Here is a 7,108-nt window from a genome sequence, read left to right as displayed (position 1 = left end):
TAAATACTACATACAATTTACTCAGTTACTTTTTTCTGAACTCTTTTAAAGAAGGCTACATAATCATGACTCTTAATATATCAGTATATATTTCCTAAGAATAAAGATATTCTCTTAAATAACTGTAGTAGAGTTATCAAATTCAGGAAATTTAACATTGTTACAATAAAAGTATAATATATAGTTGTTATATTCAGTACTTCAATCTGTAGTTGTTACATTTCACTTTTGTCAACTGTCTCAATGTCCTTTAAGATTTTTTTCTCTCCAAAAAAGGTTCCATTCCAAGATCATATATTACATTTAGTTGTTATACCTCTTTAATCTCTTTAACCTGTAATTGTTTTTAGCTTTTCTTTGTCTTTCGTGGTATTAAGCTTTTTTAAGAATACAGACCAGTTATTCTTTCAATTTGGATTCAGTAGGTGTACTGAAAACAGCTCAAGATTTGTTTACAGTTTTTTTCCCCCTAAACTGAAGAGCATATAGTGAAAGTATCCGGATTAGTCCCCCTTCCACTACTCCCTCCTCTACTTGGTTTGGTTAGGTTGTACTTTTGAAATAGAATTAGTTGGGTTGGTTTGGTTTGTTTGCATTCAGTTTAATGTTATTTTCTCCCATTCTTGTTGATTTATTTTTTGAGTATGTAGAATATTAACATGACTTCAAAAGTCAAAACTATACCGAAAGGCATTACTCATAAATGCATTCAGTACCAGTTCCAGGCAACCATGATCTGATTTCTGTCCTTATAATTTTGCCTTTTCCAAAATGTCACATGAACAGATTCATGTAACATTCATGTAACATGTAACATTATGTCTTGCTTCTTGCACTTAGCAGAATACTTTTGAAATGTAGCAACATTGTTGCATATATCAAGAGTTTGTCTTTTTCAGGTACTGTTTTATTTATTTTTTTGTCATAACTTTTTAGTAGATACTATCATTTTTATATTATAGATGACAAAATGCTGTACAGATGGTTAAATAAGCTCAAGTTCATACAGGGAGTGGATTTGAACTCTCGCAGTTTGACTTTTTTAAAAGATGCTTTTCTCTTGATATAATCATAGATTTATAGGAAATTGTGAAGTATAGAGAGGTCCTATGTACCCTGTCCTCAGTTTCCCTCAGTGGTTACATCTTACATAATTAATATACAGTGTAGAAACCAGGAAGTTGACATTGTACAGTATACATTGTATTATATGTCATTTCATCACGTGTAGATTTGTGTAACCACTTCCACAATCAAGGTACAGAACTATTCTATCACCATGAAGATCTACCTCATGCTACCCCTTTCTAGTCACACCCACTCTTCTACCACCATCCCTAACCTTTGGCAACCTCTAATCTGTCTTCATAGCTATAATTTTGTCGTTTTAAGAATGTTATATATAAGTAGAATCTTACAATATGTGACCTTTTGAGATTGGCTTTTTTCAATCAGATCCATCCAATTGTTGTGTGCGTTTTCTTGTGGATAAAATGTAGTTGGGTTACTTTTAAAATCTACTCTGCCAATCTCTCTTTTATATCATTTATTTTTAATGTAATTATTGATAGGATTAAATTGCCATTTTATATTTTTGTTTTCTATTCCCTCTATGTTCTCTCTTTCTATTTTCTTTTTCCTGTGGGTTATTTGAACATATTTTAGGAATTCCATTTTGATTTATCTATAGTGTTTTTCAATTTATAGTGTTTTTCAATCTATAGCGTATCCCTTTGTATAGTTTTTTTAGTGGTTGGTTTAGGTATTACATTGCATGTGTATTACATCGTAGTCTTCTGATGTGGACATTTTATCTGTTAGAATAAAGTATAGAAGTTTTAGCCTTCTTCTAAATTCCTTTAACATTCACCATTTGTAGTATAATTGTCTTAAATATTTCCTCTACATACACTGAGAACCACATCAAACAGTGTTATAATTTTGCTTCAGCCCTCTAACACAATTTAGAAAAGTTAGAAAATTGTATTTACCCATAATTTTGCTCTTTCTATATTCCTTCCTGTTATTTCAAGATTCCTTCTTTGATCACTGTCTTTATGTTTAGAGAATTTCTTCTTAGTTTTTTTAAGGTAGGTCTACTAGTGACATATTCTTTTAGTTTTCCTTCATCTGAGAATATCTTTTTTCCTTCATTCCTGAAGGATATTTTCACTCTATATAGAATTCTCAGTTGACAGTTCTTTTTTAGCACATTAAAAATGTACTACTTCCTTCTGGCTCCATGGTTTTTGATGAGAAATCTACTGCCATTCAAATTGTTTTTCCTTTGCAGGTAAAGTGCTGTTTCTCTCTGGCTACTTTCAAGATTTTTTTCTTTGCTTTTAGTTTTCTATGTGTTTTAGTTTGACTGTGACATATCTTGACATAGATTTCTTTCAGTTTATCCTGTTTGGTGTTTACTTAGCCTCTTGAATATATAAATATGTAATTTGCCAAATTTGGGGAGTTTTCAGCTATTATTTTTTTCTATTACTTTATCAGCCCTGCCACCTTTTCCCATTCTTTTTGAGACTTCGCTGGCATAAATGTTAGATCTTCTGTTATAGCCCCACAGGTTCCTGATGCTCTGCTCTTTTTTTCCCCTCAGTCTATTTTCTCTCTTTTATTCATTTTGGATAATTTCTGTTGTTCTGTCTTTAAGGTCACTGATCTTTCCTCTGTCGTCGTCTTTCTGCTGTTGAGCCCATTTATTGAGTTTTTTATTTTTACTGTATTTTTAAGTTCTAAGGTTTCCATTTGGTCTTTATATCTTTATTATTTCTTTGGTGGTAATTTCTCTTTTTTGCTGAAATTTTTCTATTTTTTATTTATTTCAAATATGTTCATAATTGCTCATTGAGTCATTTTTATGGTGGCTGCTTTCACATCCTTGCCAGGTAATTCCAACATCCATGTTATCTCAGTACTGGTACCTGATGATTGTCTTTTCTTTTTTAAAGTTGAAAATTGTTTTTTGTAACGATGGGTCATTTTCAGTTCTGTCCTGGACATTTTGAGTATTGTGTTATGAGACCATAGATCTCATTTAAATCTGTTTTAGCCAAACTCCTCTGCTAGTGGGGAAAGAGGAGTGCCTATTCACTGCTGTCAGGTAGAGAGAGAAGTCCAAGGTCTGGCTTAACCTCTGTCGATACCCCTGGGGAAGAATAAGAAGAGTTCCTTTTTACTGCTGAATGGAAATGGTAGTTTTGGCTCCCCTTAGTTTTCTCCTGTGACCACTTTGGCTGAGGTGGGGTGAATTGTCTCATTACTTCTCCATGTGGCCTCTACTGACACCATGGTTGGGAGGAGTTCGTTACTCCTGGAAGGTGGTGAAAGCCTTGCCTTCCCACTCAGCCTTCTCTGACACCACTGTGGCATGGAGGAGGAGTGCCTTATTGCTACTAAGCAGGGATGGAAAGGCATCTCCATGTGGTCTCTACTGACATCATAGGGAGAAGGAGCTCATTATAAACTGTCAAAGATGGAAGTCTAGGTTCTCTCAACTTTTGGCCTGTTGATGGGGTAAGGGTGGAGCCACAGTGTTTTCATGGTGTTTGATTGGAGTAGGTGGTTATTGTCTAAAAAGAGTTCCTGTCTTGCTAAGCTACCCATTTCCTAGTCCTTTGGCTACAGAGAGCTGACTTTTTCTTAGGGTAATTTTTTTGATATTCCCAGATTGGTGGCTTCTCTACTACTCACTCTGGGTTGTGTAAAGTACATCCCCCATTATCAACGGTTTCATTTTCTGTGTTTTCAGTTACCTACAGCCAACTACAGTCTGAAAATATTAGAAAATTTCAGAAATAAATAATTCATCAATTTTAAGTTGTGTCCTGTACAGAGTATCATGATGAAATCTCATACAGTCCTGCTCCATCCAGCCTGGGATGTGAATTACCCCTTTGTCCAGTGTATCCTGCTGTAGATGCTCCCCACCCCATTAATCAGTCATTAGCTGTCTTGGTTATCAAATCAACTGCTGCAGTATCACAGTGCTTATGTTCAAGTAAGCTTCCTTTTACTTAATAATGGCCCCAAAGCACAAGAATAGTGATGCTGACAATTCAGATATGCCAAAGAGAAGCTGTAAAGCACTTCCTTTAAGTGAAAAGGTGAAAGATCTCAACTTAATAAGGAGAGAAAAAAAATTGTATGCTGAGGCTGTTAAGATCCTTGGTAATTGTGAAAAAAAGTTTGTGCTAGTTTGCTGAGAGACGACATTCGCATACTTTTATTACAGTATATTATAATTGTTCTATTTTATTATTATTGTTTCTAATCTCTTACTGTGCCTAATGTATGAAGGAAAACATCATATATGTAGGGGCTCAGTACTATCCACAGTTCCAGGCATCTACTGGGGGTCTTGGAATGTATCCCCTGTGGATCAGGGAGATTACTATATAAAGAAAACCCAGGGAATTTATTATCATGACTTTCCTTAGGTCTCAAGATCTCCAGTTGCTTTGCCTTCTTCTCTTCACCTTCAGAGTTTTCTCACATTTCTTTTATATGAAATGTCCAGAATTTTTAACTGTACTTAATGAGGAAGATAGAGAGGCGTGCATCTACTCCATCTTGTCCTAGAGCTGGAAACCAGTTTATTTCTTTATGAGTAGTATTACGTCGTGTGGAATTTGTTTATCCGTTCACCAGTTTATGGGTACTTGAATCATTTTCAGTCTTATAAAGAAAACTACTATTAATGTCCACCAACAAGGTTTTTATGTGGACGTATGCTCATCTATATTTTTTCTGTTCTTTTTCACTTATGCCTCCACTGTCCATACTGCTGACTTGCAGCACTAGAGCTCCAGTACTGGCTTTGTGGAATTTGTCCATTGCTCAACTTTAGAATTATTTTGAAGTTCGTGGTATTCCATTTCTGTTTTTTAGTAATGCTGAAGGCCTAGTTTCAAGTGTTGTTTTCTTTGTCCTTCTTGTTGAACTTATAGTTTTGGGGCGTAATATGTGAAATGGTTCATAACCTAGCAGTTGCTAGGTCCTAGATCCTCCAGACCTATAAGCTTCTCACTGGAGCATTTCTTAAACTTCAGTAAGACCATTATCTATTGGTCTTTACTACGTTCTCACCTGCTCCTGTTTTCACTGTGCTCTAGGTTGTTTTTTGTTTGTTTGTTTGTTTGTTTTAATTTATCACTGTAATCATTTTCGTGTATATTCTCTAGATCCTTGCTCTTCTTTTTATCTTACTGATCTGGAAAAACGTTAATATGAATGAACTTAACCTCTTCCTCTGCATTCAGTCTGCACCTGAATATGGCTAGAGAAAAATCACACAGATTGATTTTACTTTAAGTTTATGATCATAAACTTTTCATGGGTACTTGTATCTGCCCTGGAGTTTTACTATGCTTCTCTAACCTATGAGATTTTCCATCACTTCACTATAAGTTGGTCATATCTTCCTGAATACCTGTATTGGTATTCATTCCTTTATCCTTATACCGTAGTAGAGGAGGTATCCCTTCTCTTATTGAAGGTAGTAGATTCTTCCATCTGAGCTCTGGATTCTATCTATTTCCTTTACTCAGAGACTTTGCTCCTTTCATTATTCCTTCTATTTTGTCCACTTTACCCTTTTAGATTGTTTTCATCAACATGTAAACATGTTCTGGGATATCCTATTCTAAAAGACATGCCTCCCCAGACCTCATCTCCCCCCAACCTTTTCCCCAGCTACTCTCCCCATTTCTCTGCTCTCCTTTGAAGACAGACTTCTCAAAGTAAAATTGTCTAATAGGTGTCTATGCACGTGCGTGCGTGCGTGCGTGTGTGTGTGTGTGTGTGTGTGTGTGTGTGTGTGTTCACTGAGCAGGCTTCACAACACTGTCATCTCAGTAGCCATGAGTGTACTTAGCATATCTTGGTTTCTAAATATTCTTCAGTCAGCACTGTCTGGTAGATCTTTTTGTGGTGATGAAAATGTTTTATATCTTAACCGTCCAGTACAGTAGCCATTAGCTATGTGTGCCTATTTCAAACTTGAAATATGGCTAGTGTTACCAAAAAACTGAATGTTTAATTTTGTCTAATTTTAATTAACTGAAATAGTAACTAATGGCTACAGTGTTAGAGCTGTTCCAATAAGAAGAATGTGAACTTTTTTTCAGCAGTGGCCGATTTCAAGGCTTGGGCAGGAAAAATATAAGATGAGCTTAGAGCATCTGTGGAGTCAGAAAGTAAGGAAGTGCTTAAAAAATAATCAGGTCATGTAGAAAGGACATTGAAGCCAACTTGAAGAAACTCCAGATAACCAAATCTGGGACAATTTGAGCATCAAAATAAATAATGATAATGATGGATTAAAACCTGTAGAATAAAATAAATATACATGAATCTATGCTGATATAAACAGATACGTGGGGGAAAAAGGACTGCTTTTCCTTATAGCAGAACTCTAATTAATGAATGTTGGACAAATGATGGAGATAGAAAATCATTGGCAAACACTACAATAATAATTAATGCAGAGACAAATCATCTATATAAGTGGGTGTAGGTATGATGACAAACGCATGTTTGCATAGTCTCAAAGAATCTTCCCACAAGATGTCTGATAGATAACACCTTAACTGAGTAATCAAAAATAATATTACCTGAAATGTCCAGTACTTTCTTGTATGTTGAATTGAGGAAGACACCAAGATGCATAACCTCAATCTAATCATGAGCAAACATCAGACAAAATTAAGGAATATTCTACAAAAGAACTGGCTAGTACTGGTAAGGTGATGGGGCATAGAAGGAAAACTAAGAAACTATTGGTTTTTTATGGAGGAGACTAAGAAGACATGACGACTAAATGCAATGTGAGGTTCTGTGCATCTTGGACCAGAAAAAGGACGTTGGCGAAACTTCCATAGAGTAGTGAATATTATTAACACGTGGAAATGTTAGTTTTCCGTTTATATAAATCGCCTCTGGTGACACTATGTTAACATTGGGTAATAGGTATATATGAACTCTACATATTATTTTTATAACTTTTTGAAAGTTAGAAATTATTTCAAAATAAAAAATTAACCTTCTCCTAGAGCAGCCCCTGAGAAGGCATCCACTTCTCCCTTCCTCAGGTGCCTGC

At 35.3% G+C, this 7,108-nt stretch overlaps 1 protein-coding gene across 2 annotated transcripts in view; it reads left to right on the top strand.

Moving 5' to 3' along the window:
* RASA2 (RAS p21 protein activator 2) overlaps positions 1 to 7,108 on the top strand; it is a 95,193-nt gene that overhangs the window by 41,376 nt on the left and 46,709 nt on the right. The gene's annotated exons all lie outside the window — the stretch shown is intronic.

This window comes from Pteropus alecto, unplaced genomic scaffold (assembly GCF_000325575.1).
Source record: "Pteropus alecto unplaced genomic scaffold, ASM32557v1 scaffold92, whole genome shotgun sequence".
In the NCBI taxonomy this organism is placed as follows: domain Eukaryota; kingdom Metazoa; phylum Chordata; class Mammalia; order Chiroptera; family Pteropodidae; genus Pteropus; species Pteropus alecto.
This window is presented reverse-complemented; position numbering and strand designations above follow the sequence as displayed.